The 25,777-nt window shown below is 40.1% G+C and overlaps 1 protein-coding gene across 3 annotated transcripts in view; it reads left to right on the top strand.

Annotated features, from left to right (window-relative positions):
- The first annotated feature begins 2,236 nt into the window (after window positions 1-2,236).
- The window catches only part of LOC131685233 (mitochondrial protein C2orf69 homolog), a 91,855-nt gene continuing 68,314 nt past the window's right edge, over window positions 2,237-25,777 (top strand). For all 3 annotated transcript variants that reach the window (XR_009304758.1, XM_058968826.1, XM_058968817.1), the window contains exon 1: window positions 2,237-2,500. The gene's annotated coding sequence lies outside the window, so the exon portion shown is untranslated. The remainder of the gene's footprint in view (window positions 2,501-25,777) is intronic.

Consider the following 25,777-nt stretch of genomic DNA (forward strand, 5'->3'; position numbering starts at 1 on the left):
GCTTATTGGTTACCTGGGTAGTTGCTATTTTTCGGAAATTGACTGTCGAAGTGTCATTCTCCAACTAGAGGATGCGGGCATCACGACTTACAACTATCTCGCAGTCTGCAAACCGCTAAGCTTTCTGCTCCATAGAATACTCTACACATTTTAACTTCCTTGATTTGCTGCCCAACTTGTTGCCCTTCGATTCTAAAACATGGACTAAACACGCGAAAGTGTGACAAATACGGTTTAAGCCCCCATTGTAGTAATTGCTGGAATGATTTCGACTGTAAACGATTCTGAAGCTGCGTTGCAGTCAGGACAGCTTCTCTTCAATAAAAAAAATTTCGATGCCAATATCGATAAGCGTACAGGTAGTTATCTCTGTTATCGAACGATTCTTTCGCTTTTATTTTGCTAAGACGCGAAAATGATGTTGTAAACTACGACTTGATCTACTCCACTCAGTAGAAAGCTTCCAGTTCGTTGTTATTGAACTCACCGCCACCATCGGAACGGATCAAACGAACCTTCTTTCCAAATAAGATATCTATGTCCATCGCATGTAATTTATGATCAGTTAAGCCGCCTCCAGTTGACTTTTCCGCAAATATGTAACTGTGAAGCGATTATGGTTGTCGATCAGATGCATCACGATTGCCACTCGGAGTCGTTTTCTTCATCGGGCCGCAGAGATCTGTATGTACAATGTCGAGAATCCGATTTGCTTTCTGTTCAGTAACTGGGGAAACAAACCGCATCACTCCTCTCTCCAAAGATTTCGGTTTTCTTACCATCGTAAAGTTTTGTTCACCCACCGGCTTTATTAAGAAAAGGAACGCACGGGTTTGTTTCGAGTTATCGCTTACCGGGTTTTGAACCAATATATTTGCGTTCTGAGCGACAGTGGAATAAACTTTGATTTGACGATATTAACCGCAATATCTTCATCAGTCCGATTGTCCAAAGTGGTCATAATTCAGCACTCCGCAAAATCATGCACGTTTTAGTGTACATTACATATATCTTTATCAGGTTCGGTTCCCGCGGCATCCAACCGATCGAAAAGATCATCGACATCATGCAAATGTTTTTCTAGACTACCCCGGTCTGACAAATCAAACGATGGGGTTGTGTTTTGGTGGTACCAAGTTTGGGTCATTAACGAAATTTTTTTGCTTCGTACATAAATCGAGAAAAGTCAAGATTTTAGATGTAAAAATCAACTTTCTGAACGATTTGGAGAAATAGGGAAAGGATGGCTTGTCGGTGAATGGGCTCTGCTCGGTACTTTTTACCATTAAATATATTTCCAAGTTTATCTCTAAGAGAAGACAATCGCGTAGCTAATTTGATCCAGTCCTAACCTCAATATTGAGCCAGCTTCTGATTGGTTGTTTTGCCAGTCAGAAGCGTTTATAATATTTACAAACGGGATGAAAAACAGTGCTGCTGAATCTATTCCGGCTCCTTTTTATACACATCAACATACACATGAAGATATATATGTAGCTTTGTGTATTGTTAAAAGAGACATGAACAAAAATAAAATTTAATTTTTAAATGAGACCATTGTTGTGATCTCTTGCTTGAAGAGTGATCTTTGAGGTAAAATTATTTTCAGCAATTGTGAAAAGCATGCAAAGGGATTCTGGCAACAATGAACGCTTGTTGTCTTTAGATTTAAGGCAGGGCCTAGTAGAGAAAATTAAGAAGAGCAAGAAGCCTGTTGTCGCCTCTTCTCGTAGGTTTATCTCATAACAGCCCCTTTGCATATTGTGCAACAAAACAAAATAATACATATAGCGCATTGCGCACATAATAAGGGCGACTAAAATTGCGGAAACGCTTATAAAACTGCACTTTTTACATTGAATTCTCTTGGTGCCTATTACGCACTTATGTATTATCCAACGAGAAAGTGCGCCTCATACATGAAAACGATTCAATGTAAAAGCGCACTTTTATAAGAAAAATCGCACTTTTCTGGAGTTCAGTTTTAAATGCCATCAATAATATTTTATCCACATTTCGAAAACTAATATACAAATGGTTACCCTATCGGTCTTTGAAAACGCTTTCATTCCATTTATTCTCATAAGCCCTTTTGAACAAGAATTCCTGACATTTTTTCGGTTGTCAAAATCCGCCACCGGGGCACATTGATTAAACATACTCGTGCTGTTCTTCTCTATCAACTGCCCTGCTATATGCTCGCTCCCGTTCCCTCCAACGTTTGTGTACAGAAATGACCTGCATGCAGTGTGTGCGCAACATCAACACAACAGCGTTCAGAAAAATCGCTTTTTCGCGATTATTTTTGTGTACGCGAATCCGGGCAAATCTGTGCGCCTAATTTTCCTTCCAAAGTTTATCCTAATTCGCGAGCAAAATGTGTATTTCCTGTGGCGGAAAGTCAGTGCCGTGCCTGTGAACTGTGCAATTGCGACAATATTGGCGGTGTTAAAGAAGTGAAACTGTTGCCGTAGAAACAGGAAAAAAACCGGATCCGAACGTAAGTAGTAACTCGCTTCGATTTCATCGGTGGAGGTGGAAAAATTCTAACCTCGAAAAGTACACACAAGCCATTTTTGTTGTATGCTTTACGGGGCGCCCCTGCCAGCGAAAGCAAAGAAAACCAAAACAAAATATAAATGAGCGCTTGTTTGTAAATACTGGTTGCTGGATAGTGAACATCATCCTGACCGTCGAATAATTTGATAAGCGCTTAATTAATTGGTCGAATGGAAAGGATAGGGGTTCAAGGACGGATTCAGATTTGACCTGCCCCCCTGCCCCGGTAGGGGGCGGGAGGATGGAACTTTGCCGCGGGTGATTACGGTCGGTAGCGTGGGGGAAATATCGATGCAAAATGCTTGTATCGGACCACCGCGACGGCGGCTCTGAAAGGTGCTGCTGTGCATGCCGCTGAAAATGTTTGCCATCACCATGTTCGCTCTATGTTCAGTTTGTGTCTCTTTTGGGTTGCGCAAGTTCCAGCGTTGCCAAACTAGGAGCGGGTCGTAAGGTGTTTTATTGCAGATTGAGATTTTGCCTCTGGTTTAGTTACAGCTATTTCAAAAATGACCAATATTTTACCGTAATAGTAGATTTTTTCAGCCATATCTGAAACCTAGATGAAGAAAATGCAAGAATCGATATTTTAAAATAATCATAGGTCACCCTTTTGTAACTAACAAAAAAAGTTGTCTCCTATGATAATATTATCATTGCCGCGACCAGGAATCGAACCTGAGTTATAACGCGCACAACATGGGGTCCTACTACAAGACGATCGCGACTATCTGAGGACATACAACGGGTAGCGAGAAAACTTTATCACTAAGAAATAAATGCTCAGAAATAAGGAGCACAACCAAATATTACGTAACTTAATATTTTGATCATTTTCAGGCCCTCCCTTTGTAACAAACAATCACCCCCCTTGTCACGTTTCCAAATTTTAAAATACACACGACCAGTGATGCCATATTGAAGTATGTGTTTCAGTCAAAAAACTTCTTTAATATCTTTAGAATATTTACCTGAAAAATTAAAAAAAAAAAACGGCGAGCTGTCTGTAAGCAAAAATTAAACCAAACATAAATCAATCTGTGACATTATTTGTCATAACAAAACACTACAAATTGTGACAATCTACTTAACCCGTTTCCACTATAATAAGCGCTTTACGCAATATATGAACGAGTCCTAATGTGTTACCACTATTCGATAAGAAAGTAGATAAGAAATATTCATTGGAAATCAGTTTATTTTTAGATTGCTTTCACTTACTGTTCCTCAAACAGCACAGTTGGCCAACGTTTTCAATCTGCCGTACTTCTTCAACTCTTTTCAATTCGACTCGGAGCGACTCTTAGAAATCATCTTTAAATTTACTGAAATTAAGGAATACGATACTAGAGTAATATAGGTAATCGCAAGTTATTGTAACATCAGAAGGAGGATTCATTCATCTAGAACCAATAGGAATAATCTCAGTTTTTTTTATCGGCTACCCTTCGGTGTTCTTATTTTACTTATATCTTCAACAGTAACAGGTTGTTCGCAAAGTACAGATAACTGCAACTTTTGGACGGTATTGCTGTCGAATTTTATATTTTTTGTTTCGTTATTTTATTTTTGTTTGGAAAGTTCCAATACCATCGTGTCCCCCAGCTCTTTTCTACCCAAGAATTGTTTAAACATTTGAGGCTATTTGAGACGATCTTGTAATACAATATTTTGATAGAAAACACTCATAGCGTTTGATTTCAACCAGTTCGGAAGTCACGATAATGGCTTTTTAAGCGAGTAGCTGCGACTTCGGCTTATTTTAATTTATAACGATTATCGCTTCGAGAGGACTAATGGGGCAATGATGTGCTTCAAACATATAATATTTGTATTTGATATTTCTCATAATTTTAATTTTTTACAGATAACAAACATTTTGGAACTGACGCCAAAGCCTTCTGTTCAAGCTCCAACTCACAGGAGATATTATTTGCCTGCTAATCCCTCAGCACAGTTGGAGTGGACCCATTGAATATGATGTACCCATGAAATCGCTTCCCTGCAGCCTATGCTGGTCATACGATAGAGCGTGATGGTGTTTATAAATTTTGTCGTCAAACTTTCAAATAACTTAAGAGATTGTTCTGATGGCACCGATGCCGTATTGTTTTCAGCATCATTGTTGTATGATAAGTGTTGTAGATACAGCAAAAATGGCATTATCCAGAAATGTTTCGCCATCAACAAACGAAACGTGGGCTAGTTCGACTCGTTGGAGCGATGATGGTTCGTCTTTTGTATAATTTAATACCCTCACTGAAAGCTTGATAAAACTGAAGCATTAAGCGGCATAATCCTATCATTGTCTTGCGGTACTATGCGAGACATCGAGACGGATGTTGTATTGTTCTATGACGGATAGTATTGCTATGTTTATTGCAAAACGCGGTCGTTTTCCTGAGATATTTTTTTTTGTTTCACTTCTAGAGTGGTTCACCAATAGTTTAAAGTTTTTTTTCACACATTTTTAATCAATTTTGTATATGCTTCAGCTCACTAGTAGACGGCTATCTTAATAGCAAACAAACAAAAACTGTTTATTAGTTTTAATCTTAATCCTTCGGAAGACACGCCTCACCCTGAATGCACAGCGGGCTGATTTTCATGCGAAATCGTCTTGCAGCTTCAAGCGGTCGCCTAAATGCAGATATTAACGCGACAGCTAGAGGGTTGAAATAGAAAAATCTATGAGCAACCTATGTGAGATTAAATGACGCACACAGACACCGATTAATGTTAGCCTTTTCATAAGGGGCCAGGGACTCGTTCCCACTCTGTCATCTACTATGTTTTACTGTTAAGTCAGATGTTTTGTGTTTCGGATTCTTCTCGTCAGTACCTAACAGCTGACTGGGCTGCTCTGGTAGATTTTTGGATTTAATGTCTGCCTAGCAGTCCAGTCAACTGTTATGTACTGACGAGGAGAATCCGAAACGCAAAACATCAGACTTAACTTTAAGTTGGTTAGGGCACCAATGGCATAAATTCGGGGGTTTACTTCTAATTAGTTTCTTTAGGGGTAATAAGCATGTTTTACTGGTAAATGTTTTTTTAGGCTTGATGTATTTGAGTGACGTTTAGAACAGTCCTTGGCATTCATAACATGTTTCACTGAATAATCTAATGGATAGGGATTGGGGCTGAGCGGTGACAGATGTTCCTGCAGCCCCTTCCGAGTGCCTTTTGGGGTGAGGCACGGAGCTCCATTTTGTCGAAACACCACATTTAAAATGCCAATCCATATAACTCTTTAATATAAGGAAGGATATAGTTACTTTAAGTGTCGATGTAGACTTCCGTGCTTACTTTGTCGTCTGGAATAAACACCGGGTACATTTGGTTACCATTCGAAACCACAAACCTAAACAACGTACCACTGGTGGGATGCTTTGTCAAGCACACATTTTTGTACTCGTCGACCACGTCTTTTAGCGGAAGAGAGTTTATGTATCGCTCAGCTCTAGAACTGGACACTGATTTTTTTTCGAAACACCGATAAATCGAATGGGTAGCGCCCAAGCCCTTCACGATGATACACAAAGACGAACATGCAATCGTGATCGTCTTCGTGTATCATTTGTGCATTTTCGATAAGGAACGATTCTACCAAATATTACGGAATGCTAATAGATTGTATAACTTTTTGCCTTTCTCATGTAAAGAGAGGCTATGCAATCACTCAAAAAATCGATTTTCCAACAGAGGCCCGGAGGGTCAAGTGTCATATCCCATTCGATTCAGTTTGTCGAGATCGCTAAATCTCTGTGTGTATGTATGTGTGTGCCAAATAACTCTTGCACAAAACTTTTGATCTTTTCGTCTGCCCGATTTATTCAAACATAGGTGTTGATTCCTTCTTTCGAGCTTTCCTTGAATTTGTAGAAAAATCGAAATGAATACACATTTTGACAAACAGTGTGGTATGTTTTTAGAGTATTATCCATCTTTTGCATTGGAATGTTTCGTGCGTAAAAGTACGATCCACCCGATTGCTCGGTTTACTCAAACATGTGGCACTAAATACACTCAAAAGTAAATTGTGCTTATAAATATGTCTTATGTCAAACGATATTATGCCAAATGGCTTTGTGTCAAGCAGGATAATCTTGTTCAGAAGCTAGGACAATTTTTAAAGTGTTATGCTGCATTATTAGTACTGAATATTTTTTATTTGAATATATTTTCTAAAAGAGTTTCCCTTCCCTTCCTTTGAGTTTCATTTTTTTGGAATATTTGTTTTGATACACTTTTGAAGTTACGCAATGTTTATTTAGAGTCTTTCGAGATAGTGACTACTACAGACACTTTATACACAGACAAGCGAAGTGTCAAAAAAGTGCAGCCGAACGAGCATGATGGTTTTGAGAGGGGAAGTACAAGAGGAAGCCCATGGAAAGCTTATGGGAGCTTCCGTGATGTCAGTTCACATTCATGGTTGCTAGTCTTACGGTTCTTCTCTCCGCAAGTGTCCGTTATATAAAGTGTCTGTAGTGACTACGATCGAAGTTTCTTATTTGATGCGTTTCATTGGTCGTCTTCATATGATATATGGCTATATCAAGGAGACGTTCCTAGTTGACGGTCCCGATTACAAGAAAAACTTCCGCCAGATAATTCATACAGAACCCCACGACATTCCCAGTAGGAGCGGTTTGTGTTCCGCTTGAAACTATTAGCCACCCTTTTTGTCATCGTGTCGGCTTCCGGTTTTCGGCTTCTCCCCAATCCAGACCTTTTGCCTGTAACCAACATTGTAGAAACCAGCCCGGGCACAACTTGACAGTTCCCATATTTTGAACTCATAAGCAAATTTTGTGGTGATTTGGTGATGCCATGGCGGCTCGTATGGAGCAAAATTTGAAAAAGGCGCATCCCATTTATTATTTTCCAGCTGTTAGAAATAAACAATTTAAGCATTTCTATCGTCAAATTTATTTCGCTGTTCAAATCACAAACTGTCCTCGTTTCACCATACCTAAACAGAAGCCTAGATTCCATTTTGAATCTAAAAAATCCAAAATAAAATAAAATCTATTTTCGGAAATACAAGAAGATGACTTTCAAAATTAAGCCACTTTCACTTATATTGGAATTTCCGAAAATCTTCCGGATCGAATAAACATCTCCCCAGGCATGAAATACTCCGGTAGTTGCCGTTCCGTTAGGTTTCTATCAGACTGGAGTAAAATGCCAGAATAATTCTGAAGTGATCCGTACCAAAACCATCGCAATATCTTCCGGACAGAATTATTGCAAAAGTCAAACAAAACTCTGGTAGGAGTCGAACAAAATTGTACATTCCTGGCAGCTCCCTTGCTGAAACCTAGCACTACCGGTTTGCTGCCAGAATTCTGATAAAAGCACACAAATTGTATTCAAAACCAGTTTTGCTAAATAAGTAGAAAATCCTACATATATTGTTTATTTTCCCGATAAAGATATTGGAATTCTTGACGTTCCTACAGAGCTTGAAACAAAATATCGTAGGTTCACGAATTGTTAAGCTTGGTGATTTACTTTCTTTGGCCAAAAAGATTTTCATTTAAATTTTTAAAGAAAAAAGCACCAATGATTTACAGACTACATACTTCACACAACAAGAAAACCAAAACATTTTTAGAAAGCAAGAGCGCCGGTTGCTAAAAACAACGACTTCCAGCTAAATTTATAGTAAGATTTGTGTAACTTTGCTGACAGTTTCCAGGAGAAAAATTAATTCTTCAATAATAGTTTTCTTTAGCCACATTTTGGAATACGCTTTTTCTAAATGTTGTTCTAGCTGCATTGACGGCGTTCATAACACACGTAAAGAATCACGCTTTTCTCTTGAAACTTTTTCGTTTCGTTGTTCGTGGTACTCGTACAGAGAAGGCATAAAGGGCGAACACGAAATTATTGCGACACATTCAACAGGGCATAACTTTTTTACCATTGGGAAAAATCAACCAAATTTTGCACACTTTCTCATCGATGTGTATTGTTTACATGCTGTCAAGCTCGAAGTCGTGTTTTTCGATTCAACGAAAATGGAGGTGAACCAACGCGACTCGAGAGAACAAATTCTTTCCAAACATCTGGAATTTCCTGACCTGTCGCACCGGCAGTTGGCAAAAATGTTGAACATTCACCATTCAACCGTCTCCAGAGTGTTGAAGCGGTTGACGTTGGACCACGGTTCAAACCGTGATTTGGCTAAAAAGATCGGCATGTCGCAGAGCTACGTCCAGAATGCAAAGAAGAGAGCTGGACTACATACATACAAGGTACAGAACTTCCCAAACCGCGATGAGCGGCAACAATCGACGGCTCAAACTCGGGCACGGAAGCTCTACGAGAAGATGCTGACAAAATATGGCTGCTGTGTGATGGACGACGAAACGTATATAAAAGCCGATTTTAAGCAAATTCCGGGATTGGAGTTTTTCACCGGCAAGAGCAAGTTCTATGTGGACGACAAATTTAAGAAGAAGAAAATGTCGAAGTTCGCCTCCAAATATCTCATTTGGCAGGCCATCTGCTCTTGCGGACTGAGGAGTGAGCCTTTCGTGACAAAGGGCATAGTAAATGGCGAGATCTACAAATCTGAGTGCCTCGAGAAGCGCCTTTTGCCGTACTTGCAGCAGCACGACGAAGCTCCGCTATTTTGGCCAGATTTGGCATCATACCACTATTCTAAAAGTGTCCTGGAGTGGTATGAGGCCAATTCTGTCCTTTTTGTTCCAAAGGACATGAATCCGCCAAACTGTCCGGAGCTGCGCCCGGTGGAGCAGTACTGGGCAATGATGAAGCGGGAACTTCGGAAGAGCAAGAAGACAGTCAAAGACGAGAAGGACATGTTAAGAAAATGGAGAAAAAAACTGAGAAACTGGTACCGGGTGACACTGTAAAGACTTTGATGGAAGGCATCAAGCGAAAATGCGTTCAATTTTACACTCAAGGCTCCATCGATTAACTTTTCTTTTGATTTTTGAAGTAAATATATGTATAAAACTACCCTAAAATTTTGGTTTATTTTAAGCATTAGGGACCATTCATAAATTACGTAACGCTTTTAGGGGGGGGGGGGGGAGGCGGTACGACAAGTTGTGACATAGGGGGAGGGGGTGTTAACTAGATCGTTACGTAACATGTTTTCATCGAAGAAAAAAAAAACATTTTCTTGGAATTTGTTACGTAACAGGGGAGGGGGGGATGGAAAAATTTGTGACAATTTGTTACATAGGGGGAGGGGGAGTCAATTTTGGACAATTTTTGCGTTACGTAATTTATGAATGGTCCCTTATAAGAAAATTGGCATGACATTTTCGGTGTCGCAATAATTTCGTGTTCGCCCTTTATATGAAACAAGCACCATCTGTCAAGTTGTCCCTGGGTTGGTTGAAACACTCAAGCCCACCAACAATTTTTTACTTGTCTATCCCCGTATACTTGCGCCTATATCAGTGGTGCCATAGTCGCAATTGCGATAAGTCCAAATAAAAATATATTCAATTTAAAATGACCGCTAACGTTGGCGAGGAGTTGTTGTCGAGTATTGTGTCTGTTACTCTATGGTATAAGTACCAGTTGGCATAAGCTATGGAAATACTTTCGAATGTATTTAGTGACACATGTTTGAGTAAACCGAGCTTATCGTGAATTTGCGTTCGAAGCATTTTCAATGCAAAAAAAAAAATAAATGCTCTAAAAACCCACCAAATCATTTGGTGGGATGTGCATTCATTTCGATATAGATTTTAGGAAAGCTCGAAAAAAGTAATCAACACTCATGTTTGAATAAATCGGGCAGACGAAAAGATCACTAGTTTGCGTTTAAGTGTTAATTGGCATACAATTTCAAGGAACTACTCATGTTTAAAAGAAGGAATCAATTCCTATGTTTGAGTAAACTGGTTCTACAAGTGGATAACAGGTTTGCTTGCGAGAGGCCTCTGTTTACGACTGTACATCCTCCGCAGCTTTACACCGCATCAGTTTGTTGCCTTAGGTAATGTGCAAACCTTTGGTATCATCATAAAAAATGAATAAAAACATTATGTTTTCTGGGGAATGAGGTATTCTGAGGAATGACTTTCTGATGAATGGGGCATTCTGGATAATGGCTTTCTAGGGAATGGTACAGTCTGGGAAATGTTTTTCTGTTACAGTAAACAGTTACAGTTACAGATCTTTTCCGTTACAGTAAATCCTTCTGCAGAGATACTTTGGGACCCTACAGAACTGGATATAGACATAAAAATATAAGCAATTCTTCAAAAGGGCTAATGAGACTTTTGTAAACAAACTTATTTCGCTCATTATTCCGCTACCGAGTTGAATTTCATGAAAAATACACATGAATCAACATCTTTATCCTTGGTAGAATCAATTTCAAATGTTTTCTGTGTTGAAATGATAACAAATTAGGAGAAATCAGCAAAACAAAAGTTTGTTTACAAATCTAATTAGCCCTATTCAAATGTAGATATGGAAATATTCTTTCAAATTGACGGGATAACACTGTTCAACACACGATCGGGGAGCAGAACGAAAAAAAAAATGGCGAAAGTTTTGGGTCCCAGGAAACCCCTGGTGAAGAAATTTTTGAAAAAATTGGAACCGTGCTTCACAGTTTAAAACCAAAGTTTGTATGGAGAACTAGGGGTGTTCAAGAGGCAAGATATCAATGAAAATGGTCATCTTAAATTTTCGCATAAAGTCTCACATAAAATGCTTATTACATCGAAAAAGTAATCTATGCAAGTTTTTGCTCAATCGGACATCATTAAGGGGTTTGCGGCGTTTCAATATTGTTTTCATAATATAAGAAAAAATCCAAAGGGAGTACAAGAAATGTTGAAAGTCGAAAAAAAAATTTGTCGGAATATATCTAAAAATAGAATGAAACATCAGCATCTAGTCTCAAAACAAACGAAAACCGCTGAAAACAAATTATAAAATTTTTTTAGATCCAAGGACTTGGAAATTTTTGAAAACATGATTCAAAAATTTTACTGTAATGCCCTACGATTGAAAAAAAATTCCCATCGAACAAGGCTTGGTAGCAGCACAAATAAAAAGATGGTAGGGATTTGGGGTTCCAACTGAATCACCATGAAGGAATTTTTGAAAAAAAAATGGAAAGGGACTTCACAGTTTAAAATCAAAATTTTGTGATTTTTTTGAAAATTTGCATCTTTTACGTGAAAATGGACATTTTTGATCGAATTTTTCCAACGTACTACCCTCTCGCAGGTTGATGGGATTGACGGTATTGTAAACATCATCAAGCCACAATATATTCAATAGAGTTATCTAAATATAAGGACCTTCGCTCTTTTTAGTTTTTATTTGCACCAAGTTCTACTACTAGAGGTTAATTAGTTCTCATGTTAATATTCCACCAAACATTATGACTACTGAGGATTTGATTTATATAAGAAGCCCGCTTCAAGATGTTGATTACAATACGCCTCGATAGTGGTGTGTCGGGGAGGCCGGGAGGGCTGATATGAGCCTTTTGTCTGTTCTATACCATTCCTCTATTCACCAGCTCATAACCAACAATCAACCAGTAACAAATAGATAATTGAGAAAGGATGTGCTATGTGTGGTGATTGGCTATTCAAGTATTAGTAGTGTTTGAAGTACTAATGTATGTCTCATGTGATGATCATAACTTCAGCTGTATCTTGTACCTATCTAATCTATTACGTCTCTCATATATTGTCTTTTATTTCTTCTTTTCGAGTCCTATACTGCCATTCTACACCCGCCTTCAGCTGAATCGACAACGATGGTGATAGTGAACGTCTTAACACTCACACATTCTCAAACGCGGTCTCAGCGGGAACCTACAAAAATGCCATCGTGCACGCGATTACGAATCGGTCACGTCCGAAAGTCTATCCTTGATCCTAGAAGCCTAGGTCCATGCCTTCAGCTGGACCAATTAAGAAAATACGCCCATACCTATTAGACAACACGTCTCATGGCGACATGACCGGGAACCCTATCGATATAAACGATCCCACTCTCTGCCAGAATTCAAACCGCGCACTGAAAATTTAATATCAGACTCACGGTTCGCGCAACCATTCAAGAACACACGTTACAAAATCACGTCAGCGCACAAACGTTAGAGCCCCTCGCGATTTTCCAAGCAACCTACGAACTCGCAAACATGATTACACCCCGGTGATAAGGTGAAAATCTCAGCACTCATAAACTTACCAACACGATCTCAAGTGTCAACCTACAAACTCCCGCGCTCGCGCCATCATGAATCGGGATCGTCCGGAAGTATCTATCCTCGGTACAAACAATCTAGGTCCTTGTTAATTATTAAAAAAATAATAAAATTGAAAAATAACTACCATATCCACTAGACAAAACGTTCCATGGCGACATGACCGGAAACTCTAGTGATATGGGGTAACTCTCTCCCTGTCAGAATGTGATCCGTACACCGAAAACTAAAGATCAGAATGACGGTCCGCGAATATATAAATCGCCGCAGGGTTTCAAAATCGAATTTATACACGCGAAGTCACATACACGCGAGCACACGGGACAAACACGTCAACATACGAACGCTTAAGCCCTTCGCGATCATCTACGCACACCTATGCCCGCTATCGCGCAAACTTGATAACACTCCGGTAATTATGTGAACGTTTTAGTATTTACGAAGTTACGAACGCGAATCCGCAAACGCGCGCGATCATGAATCGGTCACGTCCGGAAATCTTTAGCCTTCATTCTAGTAATTAAGGTCCATACATTCAGTTGGACCAATCAAAAAAATAAAGCTCATATCCACTAGACCACACGCTCTACGGCGACATCGCCGGGAACTCGTGATATGGAAGATCTCACTTTCATTTAGCATCTGAGCCGTACACCAAATATAAAGTATTAGATTCACGGTCCGCGCACGATTATCCAAAGAACACACGCGAATATGCGAAATGCACACGGTTATAAAATAGATTTTATATACGCGAGGTTACATACACGTTAGCACACGCGACATACAAACGCACACGCGATCGAACACGTTAACGTACAAATGCTCGAACCCTTCGCGATGATACATGCGATCGCGAGTCCCTACGTCCGCACATACCTGAACCGTACAATGAATATCACATTCAGAATCACGGCCCGCTACAATTGGCCTAATGCAGTGTTTTATTGGGCGACATTGCCTGTCTCGTCTGCAAATTGTAGTATGTGATGCTGACGGGGAGCCCTTCCGAGAATCTAGCTCTACAGCTCCAGTAGGACAACTCTCGAAAAAAAAGAACTTATTCTGTAGGTTTTTTTATGGTTGCGTGTAGGTTTTCCTGCTTGATTTTGCCGATAATGAACTGGGTTTCGTCGTTTGCCGATGGTTTGAATGGTATCGATAATTGGTTGCTCGTGGGGAAGGGGGTTGTCGAACTGTGATTGTTAATATTGGTGTTTTTTCCCACATAACATTGTTATTGGTTGTGCGTCGAGTGATGGTTGTCGGGTTTTGGAGAATATCTTGGCATCCCTCGCGATTTGTTTTGAATAGTGTTTGGACTATTAATTTCCACTTGAACTGGGCTGCATACAGAGTCTGAGATGTCTTATATTTGACGGGATGATACAGAACGAGAGACTTTGTTTCACATTGTCAAACTGTATTGTTTTGTTGTTGCTTCGGGTCTTGTAGGTGTAGGGCTTAGTTGCTGTTTTTCCAGGGTTTCTTTTCGATTGGATCTTTGTAGCTTGAGTTGTATTAATTTATTTGACGCCTTCGCTGCTTTTTGAAACACGTGTCGGTGCGGCGTGCTCGACTGTGTTCTCGAACTTCGTGCCACAGCTGTGTTTTTTGGAAAGCTCGTTGCGTTTGGTATGATATCCGTCGTTTCAGTTTGCCGGTATGTTTGAAATCGTGAACTTCTTTGATCCTTATTGGAATAGGGTACACTTTTTAATTGAGCAAGAAATTTTGTTTTTGTCACGGGTATGTTCTTTTTGTTGGTGAAAGCCATTGTTTTAGAGGAAATACACAATTGATTTGGGATCCTTTTGTAAACTTGTTGAAATCACGAACAGCGTTTCTGTTGGTAGGGGACATCATTTTGTTGTTTTCAAGGATGTTCATTCTGGTCGTATGTGGGTTTGGATGTCGTTAATTTTGTGGTGTGGGGGGAGCACGTATGGGGTTGATCACCCCAAGTAACAATTCAGGCTTTATGGTAGTTTTATAGCCACTGATAAAAAATAGATTGCACTTGTAGCGAGCTATAAAACTATAAATGTTACTTGGGACGCCAGTCGAGCTGGCATTTCTTTGAAAGAAACAGACTGATTTCTTTGTTTGTTTAGTGTTGGTTGGTTAAATGGGGAACTGGTCCATGGGGTTTCCCATTGAACCAAACCGTTGTGCGTGAGGCATGCGCATGGTGTTGTCTGAGTGGAGTCATGAGTGTTGTATCATATATGAACTTTGACAATTCGCGGGAGGGAGCGGTGCCCAGTTACTGGTACGCAGTAGTCATGTCAGCGTGAAGAAGAATGTATGTTGTAATATCCATTAGTTTTTCCTTTCAGTCCATTAAATCATCAAATGCCGTGTTTACCATATTCCACCATATAAAAGTTTGATTGTTATTATTAGAGACGATAAAAGTGGGAGTCTTTGCTTAATTTCCAGCATCTTCTTAATATTCTACTTTTGGAACATTCGTCAATCGGTTTTATTCGTTTTGCCTTTCTCATATAAAGAAAGGCTATGCAATCACTGTAAAAATCGACTTTTTAACCGAGGCCCGGAGGGCCGAGTGTCATATACCATTCGATTCAGTTCGTAGAGATCGGCAAATGTCTGTGTGTGTATGTATGTGTGTGTGTATGTGTGTGTGTATGTGTGTGTGTGTCATTTAAACTCACACAATTTTCTCAGAGATGGCTGAACCGATTTTCGCAAACTTAGTTTCATCTGAAAGGTATAACGCTCCCATAAGCTGCTATTGAATTTTTAGTTGATCCGACTTCCGGTTCCGGAGTTACGGGTTGAAGAGTGCGTTCACACAGCAAATTCCCATATAAACTGGTACCACCATGATGTTCAAATGATGTAAAACATATTAAAATTGATGTAACATTACTCTAGTTTGCGGGTCTGGATCACTAATGATCAATCAAAGCAGCTTTGACCACATTGGCCACCTATGACGGTTCATGACGCCCCCGGGGAACCCGCCAAGTTCCTAAGCTAATATCACACCCATTCCCCAACGAATTCTCTACCGATTTTCACAAACTTGATTTCAAATGAAAGATACAGTAATGCCATTGAGTGCTGCTGAATTTCATTCGATTCTGACTCTTGCTTCCGGAGTTACAGGGGTGTTAGTAAGGATACACTGGAATTTACCATATAAATCGGTACAATCGTAATACCTCAGAGGCTAAAAACTATTGAAATGGTCACCAAATTACTTCTAATCGCAGATCTAGATCACTGATTGCCAATCAAACATTCTTTGAATATATTGTCCATTATCGATGATTCCGGAAGTCCGGAATTCCGGGCATATTCCACAATAAAAGTCACATCGGTTCATCGGTGATGACTGAACCGATTTTCTCAAACCAAGTTTCAAATGGAAGGCAAAATATGCAGTTGAGTATTGCGTAGCCGCCCCTTCCCCCCCTCCCCACCTTGCCCTTACACCTCCCTCCTTCATCACTCCCCTCTTCATGGATCACCCTCACGCCCAGATTTCCTTCATCCACCCCGTATACCGAAATAAGATGAAGGATTTCTGACGCATCCTCCACACCCACTCTACTAAACCCCCATTCCCTACACGTTCAAACGCATTCCACCAACCTTTGCAAATTATAATCACATGAAGATAACATTGAACTCATGCTTATTAAGCTAATTAAATATTATTTTGCCTTTCCTATATAGAAAGGTTATGCAATAGCTCCAAAAACCGACTTTCTAACCGAGGCCCGGAGGGCCGAGTCTCATATAACATTCAACTCAGTTCGCCGAGATCGCAAAATATATGTGTGTATGTATGTGTGTATGTATGTGTGTATGTATGTATGTATGTATGTATGTATGTATGTATGTATGTATGTATGTGTGTGTATGTGCGGATTTGTTAACAAAATGTCCACATCGGTTTCTCGGAGATGGCTGAACCGATTTTTACAAACTAAGATTCAACTGAAAGGTATAATCATCCCATAGGTTGCTATTGAATTTCATTTTCAACCGACATCTTGTTTCGGATTACGAGTTGAAGAGTATGGTTACAAAACAAAATTTGTTGATTTGTCCACATCGGTTTCTCGGAATTTTCTGAACCGATTTTGACAAACTTGATTTTAAATGGAAGGTCCATCAGCTGCTGTTGAATTTTGTGTGGATCCGAGTTCTGGTTCCTGAATTACAGGGTGATACGTACGATCACGCAGCAAATCTTGATTCTAATGAATTCTGCGATGAATGTAAAAAGGGGATTTTTTTTCCAAAATGTAAACACAACTGTTGAATTTGTAGATCTAGGTCACCAACAGTCATTCAAAGTCTCTTTGGCCACACTGGCCACCATCGACGGATCCGGAAGCATCCAAATTCAGAATAACGGTTATATTGGTTTCTCGAAAATGGCTAGACCGATTTGATCAACTTAGTCTCAAATGAAAGGTGTTCCGTCCCCGGAAACTGATATTAAATTCCATCTCCATCCGACTTTCGGCTCCGGAGTTACGGGTTGTGGAGTGCGATCACACAGAAAACTCCGATTCAAACCGATACCGCGATGAATGCAAAAAGGTGCTCTTATATATACTTAAGTGTAATAAGAATGAAAGACATTTCCATAATGTTATATTGTACGAACCAGCTATTAAATCATAGTTTGGAGAAATGAGAAAGGCACAATTGCACCTCTAGGTGGATTAAAACAGGTTTTTCTAGTCTACGATTCTTTTCAAATAGCACTTCAGATAGGATAACAATAATGATTACATCAGAGTCGACGCCTTATTACATCGTGCGTTGAGAAAGAAAACGAAGTTGCTCATAATAATACCTGAGATAAATATCCTCAATTACAATCACAAGCTTATCTATTTCGAAAGCAATTGCAGATAGTTAAAGTAATCATGGTAATAATATTGAATCGTTCTTGAAATTTCGTGTTTTGTCGGTATAAGGAACGATGGAATAATAGAATCATTCACATGCCATTTTACTCAATTAAACATACGCAACAATCCCGACAGTCGGCTGTCGGGGTTGAAGTTGCATATTTTACAAACTGAAAGTTTCTAAAGTAATTCAACAAACGATGAATCTATAAAAAAAATTCTCGGCAGCCGGCTGTCCAGAGCGATAAACACATGATAATACTTCAGAGAGCTGCATAGATCGTATCACTTATCAAGGTGAATCTAGATTTGTTTAGCTCTTTACCCTATATCACTAACAAAAACTCCTTCCCGTGGCAAACGTGGAGATGCAGAGGTATACACGGTCTCCAAAGCAACGTTTGTTACATTAACATTACTTTCCTTCTTCGATGCAAGGACGTGATCGGTGCCGTTATTGCCATTTCAAAGTATAGAACTCTCGAAACGTGCAGATTGAGGATGGATAGCTACTCCCAGGTACCATTCGTTGATTCTCTGTGCAATTTCGCTTCTGGTTCTGGTCAATCACGGAGTAGCAACTACGAATTGTACGGTCATCATTCTCATGCGAATGCGGATAGACCATCCCATTTCCTCCTACCTTCCCTGCAGTACAAACCAAAAGTAGGCTACACCATTACACAGCGAACTCTTTGTACATATCAAGGACAAACTAATACGTGCCAGTTTTGTGAACAAACGGCACATCACGGCCAACCCTGCCCAGAAACCAGTGAAGCAAGCTCATCGCTTGAAAGCAATGCCAACACACAGGCTCCAATATCTTTTCCTGAATCACGAACAGTTACCAAATTTGTGGCTGCTGTTCAGGCAATAATGATAACTGCAAAAGCTGTGTCAAGCATGTTGCAAATATATAAAAGACCCATGGCTCCTTAAAGCTAAAGCGTTGAGCCGTGTCAATTAAGGGAGGGGTAAGGGTTTCAGCGTGATTTTTTTTCGATTTGAAGGTGAACCGAGCGGTGTTAACTGTCATTCAAAAATTATTCAACCGATTTATTTCAAACTTTGCATACACATTCTATGTGTAAAATACGTAACACCTAAGTTGAGTTTTCGAGATAATTTTTCAATTAAGGGTTTTTTTACTCATAATATGTCGGAATTTTTCATAAAAATAGCAATTATTAACAGTAAATAGGCAATAGAACTGTGTATTAACAATAAAAACACTATTAACAGCGGCCCAGAAGCTGTGACTTTTCTTTAAATTCAACTTTTGAAAAATCACTTTTTTAACGCACCCTAATGACGATTCTACCAAATATTACGGAATTCTGAGAGATCGTATAACTTTTTGCCTTTCTCATATAAAGAAAGGCTATGCAATCACTGTAAAAATCGACTTTTTAACCGAGGCCCGGAGGGCCGAGTATCATACACCATTCGATTCAGTTCGTCGAGATCGGCAAATGTCTGTGTGTGTGTATGTGTGTGTGTGTGTATGTGTGTGTGTGTCATTTAAACTCACACAATTTTCTCAGAGATGGCTGAACCGATTTTCGCAAACTTAGTTTCATCTGAAAGGTATAACGCTCCCATAAGCTGCTATTGAATTTTTAGTTGATCCGACTTCCGGTTCCGGAGTTACGGGTTGAAGAGTGCGGTCACACAGCAAATTCCCATATAAACTGGTACCACCATAATGTTCAAATGATGTAAAACATTAAAATTGATGTAACATTACTCTAGTTTGCGGGTCTGGATCACTAATGATCAATCAAAGCAGCTTTGACCACATTGGCCACCTATGACGGTTCATGACGCCCTCGGGGAACCCGCCAAGTTCCTAAGCTAATATCACACCCATTCCACAACGAATTCTCTACCGATTTTTACGAACTTAATTTCAAATGAAAGATACAGTAATGCCATTGACTGCTGCTGAATTTCATTCGGTTCTGACTCTTGCTTCCGGAGTTACAGGGGTGTTAGTAAGGATACACTGGAATTTACCATATAAATCGGTACAATCGTAATACCTCAGAGGCTAAAAACTATTGAAATGGTCACCAAATTACTTCTAATCGTAGATCTAGATCACTGATTGCCAATCAAACATTCTTTGAATATATTGTCCACTATCGACGATTCCGGAAGTCCGGAATTCCGGGCATATTCCACAATTAAAGTCACATCGGTTCATCGGTGATGACTGAACCGATTTTCTCAAACCAAGTTTCAAATGGAAGGCAAAATATGCAGTTGAGTATTGCGTAGCCGCCCCTTCCCCCCCTCCCCACCTTGCCCTTACACCTCCCTCCTTCATCACTCCCCTCTTCATGGATCACCCTCACGCCCAGATTTCCTTCATCCACCCCGTATACCGAAATAAGATGAAGGATTTCTGACGCATCCTCCACACCCACTCTACTAAACCCCCATTCCCTACACGTTCAAACGCATTCCACCAACCTTTGCAAATTATAATCACATGAAGATAACATTGAACTCATGCTTATTAAGCTAATTAAATATTATTTTGCCTTTCCTATATAGAAAGGTTATGCAATAGCTCCAAAAACCGACTTTCTAACCGAGGCCCGGAGGGCCGAGTCTCATATAACATTCAACTCAGTTCGCCGAGATCGCAAAATATATGTGTGTATGTATGTGTGTATGTATGTATGTGTGTGTATGTGCGGATTTGTTAACAAAATGTCCACATCGGTTACTCGGAGATGGCTGAACCGATTTTTACAAACTAAGATTCAAATGAAAGGTATAATATTCCCATAGGTTGCTATTGAATTTCATTTTCAACCGACATCTTGTTCCGAATTACGAGTTGAAGAGTATGGTTACAAAACAAAATTTGTTGATTTTTCCAAATCGGTTTCTCGGAATTTTCTGAACCGATTTTGACAAACTTAATTTTAAATGAAAGGTCCATCAGCTGCTGTTGAATTTTGTGTGGATCCGAGTTCTGGTTCCTGAATTACAGGGTGATACGTACGATCACGCAGCAAATCCCGATTCTAACGAATTCTGCGATGAATGTAAAAAGGTGATTTTTTTCCAAAATGTAAACACAACTGTTGAATTTGTAGATCTAGGTCCCCAACAGTCATTCAAAGTCTCTTTGGCCACACTGGCCACCATCGACGGATCCGGAAGCATCCAAAGTCAGAATAACGGTTATATTGGTTACTCGAAAATGGCTAGATTTGCTCAACTTAGTCTCAAATGAAAGGTGTTGCGTCCCCAGAAACTGATATTAAATTCCATCTCCATCCGACTTCCAGCACCGGAGTTACGGGTTGTGGAGGTCGATCACATAGAAAACTCCGATTCAAACCGATACCGCGATGAATGCAAAAAGGTGCTCTTATATATACTTACCAAGTGTAATAAGAATGAAAGACATTTCCATAAAGTTATATTGTACGAACCAGCTATTAAATCATAGTTTGGAGAAATGAGAAAGGCACAATTGCACCTCTAGGTGGATTAAAACAGGTTTTTTTCATGAAATTGTTGTAAATGAAGGATGCATATTGTTTTAATGCGCGATTCCCGCAAACCATAATCACCGAAAAGCTCCTAAGAATTCAATTTCCCCTGTACTGAAATACTCTCTAATCACTCTATTTATAATAAAAGATAAACTTATGTGCGCTTAATGGAAACCATTTCGTTGCAACAACACACCCCTCCAGGGGACTAACTTTATCCAAAAACAACTAATTAAACATCTTGCTCGCTCTCAAGAACTTCCCGTCATGGCACACTGATGTAATTCGAAATGAATTCACGTTCTTTTACGCTTCGTGACATATAAATATTTATCTTCCACGCCAAAACGCGTCATCTTGCGCTGGAAAACTAACTAACTACCAACTATTTTGGCTTTGCAAGCGCTTCCACCCAAAAATATCCGCGCGCAAAAGGTTTTAAATATAATTCTCAACAAACTGAAAGTGACAGTCGGTCGCTCGGGTTGGCTTTCGGGAACTTTCAGTCAGTTGGTTGGTTGGTGCACGTGTTTCGCGACAATAGAACGGGAAAGGTTGATTCCAGAGGCACTTCTTTCTCCGGGGCAAAATGACAGACAACAGTTTTGGAAGGAAGTGAGCAAAAGTCATTTGCATTAATTATGATAATTTTGAAAAAAAGAAAAACATAATGCTTTCAACGTACAACTTGACTAGAGTACGCCGCGCATTGAAAGTTTTCCACGAACGAGTAAATTGTTCTATTTAATAAGCCCGTTTTCGTCCGCCGTCATTGCTGCTGATTAGGGTTGGGTGGGGGCACAGTTCATTCTCATTTCGCTAAGGTACTGGGAAAGGAGATCCTTTTTTCCCATCAGCCCGCCACATTTAACTACTGCATCTCAGAAGTAATACTTATTCTATTTGCTCGAAACGGGCGCGACGCTGGTGGAAGAAACAGAAAACAGTTTTACAATTTATCATAGTTGCAGAACTGGAGCCAGTGGCGAATTCAATTTATCATTTGAGTCGACTTAGGGCTGGCCTTTTATTGCGGACGCAAACGAGAAGCTTTTCCATCTAACAATCAAACGGTGATGATGAGCATAGTTTATAAAACTTCTGGCGCCAGGGTAGAGAGACGGGTTGCAATTGAGATCCTAAGTAAAATTGAATGAAGCTATTACCATGGCGATGGAGAAAAACATCCGATTCGACTGATGAAGGTGATACGAAGTTGATTTGTGGAACTTTATTACTCCATTGAATTACTAAACTAGTACAAATCTCCTATCAACATGGGGAACGTGCCATTTGAGCCAGACGCTACTGATTCCTGAAACTGGTAATAACTGTTTTGTTAAGAAATTTTGGAATTATTTATATCCACAGGAACAGATCCCTTGCCAAATCATGAATTCTTTCGCGGACTCATCCTTCAAAACGAATTTAAATCTACCAGAAACCTTACCGCGAGCAAGAGTCTTGTCGAATACAAGCCCCGGAATTTGAATGAAATCAACTATCGCAAAGACCATCTTGGTTTTCAAAATGAAGTCAGTCACCAAAATTTGGCGTCTACTCGTTTAACTCGTTCCAGAATTACCCATATTGATAGGGTTTTAAAGAATTTTGCAAAGCCGGACGTCATTTTCATTTTCAAATGAGCCTTAGACATAGTCATTTGGCGTCTATCCGTTAATTCTGTTCCGAAAACAACCATATTGTTCAAGTACGGGCTAAACAAACAATTTAAAATTCGCTTGCTCCACTTCTTCCATAATCTTCTAAATTCTTTGCTCGCAAAAGGAATTTGAATAAAAGCCGAAACCGTGTTACTTGCACAATCTGGGCAAAAAAATGTCTTTTGCCTTGTAAAAGGACTTAAAATAGTTTTGATAAGATCCCGAAATCGTCACTTTTAATAAAATCGTCTAAAGGCATATTGTGTGCAGCAGCGCTAAAGAACAACTGCTTTAAAGGCCGATTTCTTCACCCTCGCTTAGCGCTTAAACCAGGCTTAAAAGTACTGGTGAACCTGGTTTAACAGTTAAGCGAGGTTGAAGAAATCGACCCTAAGATGGTTATTGCATTACGCCTCGACAGTGGTGCATCGAAGAAACCGAGAGGTCTTATGTGCCTTTATGTTTCTTCGTACTCTGCACCTGCGCATACAAACGCTCAACCACTAGTCTGTGCACGGTGATGTGGCCGACTGGCGGGTCAACGTGCATTGACTTTTGCTGTATGCCGTGCTTGCAAATATTGTTCCACAATTTGATGGCGGTATTCGTGGACGAGGTTCACAGTGGGAGTCATTGTGTGTCCATTTATCGGTCGAATTTGTCATCGTGCATATACTAATTAAATTAATTTAAATATTGAATTAGTTTAATACATACATAAGTAGAAACCTATTAGTTGTCGCTTTGTAATAATCGTAGTTTTTCGTACTAGTGTACAATTGTTGTGATAACATCCCGGTTATAAAGTGAATGTCTCAGCTCCTATAAATTTTCAAACGCGATCTCAAGCGTGAACCTAAAAACTCCCGCCGTCGCACGATCATGAATCGGTCATTTCCGGATGTTTCTATCCTTGATATCAGCAGACTAGGTCTATGCCTTCCATGCCTTAGATCAATTAAAAAAAAGCTCTCATATCCACTGGACACCACGTTACATGGCGACATGAAGGAGGACTCTAGTGATATGAGGTAACTTACTCCCTGTCAGAATGTGAATTGTACACCGAAAACTAACTATTAGAATGAGGGTCCGCGTGAACATCCAAGAACGCACGCGTATACAGGAATAGCTACAAAATCCAGTTTTGTACACGCGAAGTCACATGAACGCGAGCACACGCGACAAACGCGTTAACATACGAACGCTTCAGCCCTTCGCGATTAACAACGCACACCTACGTTCGCGATCGCGCAAACCTAATAACACCCCTTTAATAAGAAGAACGTTTTAGCACTTACGAAGTTTCAAACGCTGTCTCAAACGCGAACCTACAAACGTCCGTTTTCGCGCGCTCATGAATCGGTCACGTCCGGAAGCCATTATTCTCTGTCCTAATAACTTAGGTCCATACATTCAGTAGGACCAATCAAAAAATAAAGCTCATATCCACTAGACATCACCGGGAACTCTAATGATATGGAAGATCTCACTTTCTTTTAGCATCTGAGCCGTACACCAAAAATAAAGTATTAGATTCACGGTCCGCGCACGATTATCCAAACACGCGAATATTCGAAAGGCACACGGTTATAAAATAGAATTTATACACGCGAAGTTACATACACGTTAGTACACGCGATCGAACTCGTTAACGTACAAATGCTCGAGTCCTTCGCGATGACACACGCGATCGCGAGTCCCCACGCCCGCACATACCTGAACCGTACAATGAAAATCACATTCAGAATCACGGCCCGCTACAATTGGCCTAAAGAAGTGTTTTAGTGAGCGACATTGTCCGTCTCGTCTGCAAATTGTAGTATGTGATTCTGACGGGGAGCCCTTCCGAGAACCTAGCTCTACAGCTCCAGTAGGACAACTCTCGAAAAAAAAATCGAATTAGCTTTTTCCGAGGAACCGATGAGACTTCGATTCTGGAATATTCCCTGAATATGAAACTTACGGAATTGTCGGGGTGGACACTGTATTCAAAGGTACTTTGATTGGCTATCAGTGATCAAGGCTAAATGTAGATCTTGCTAACGAAGGTACCATCAGCACTTACCACAGGGAGGGTCGGGAATCCATCATCAATGTCACTTTTAGCAGCCCTGGACTGACAGGAAAAATGAACTGGAGAGTATGCTTGTAGTATACCCACTGCGATCCGGTACAGCATTGGAAACAGGACACAGTTTAAACCACATGGGAGGTAGGTAAAGGAGTGGAGTTGCAAAAGGTCGATAAGCACGTGTTCGTCGAAGCACTTAGATTCGAGGTTCCTTTGGACTATGTAAGTTATAATCGAAGGGCTGTTCCTGCAGCATGAACCAACGATCTAGCCGCTTCCATCGTACAGTGAGAAAATAACCCAGAGGTAATCGAGGTGGTGAAAGCCATAAAGGTGAAGAAGGCCCCAGGACCAGACGGAATCCCAAACCTGGTACTGAAAACAGTGGCACAGACAGAGACAAAAGCTGGTGTTGCTGCCGAATCCAGCTAAACCTCCTATAGATGCCATGTGCCGTATAGGCCAATATATATGTTGGATTTAGTCGTAAAACTGTTAAAAAGAATAACCCTGAATAGGTTTATCAAGTAAACGGAGAGTGTTGACGGCCTGTCCAACATGCAGTTCGGCAGACGGAAAGGTTGGTTTACAGTGGATACTATCGGAACGGTTGTGAATACGCCGGAAACAGCACAGAGAAGAACATAGAAGGGGATATCGCTATTGTGAGGTGTGAATTGTGAAGAATGCTTTCAATAGCTGGGGAGCAATCGCCCATTCGCAGCATAGTATGAGGGTTCCTGAGTACTTTCGAAGAGCTATATTCAGAACCGAACACTGCTCAACGAGACAGACAAGGGAGAGAGAGAGAGAAGAATGGCAATTAGGGT

The sequence above is a fragment of the Topomyia yanbarensis genome, chromosome 1, assembly GCF_030247195.1.
Source record: "Topomyia yanbarensis strain Yona2022 chromosome 1, ASM3024719v1, whole genome shotgun sequence".
Taxonomy (NCBI): Eukaryota; Metazoa; Arthropoda; class Insecta; order Diptera; family Culicidae; genus Topomyia; species Topomyia yanbarensis.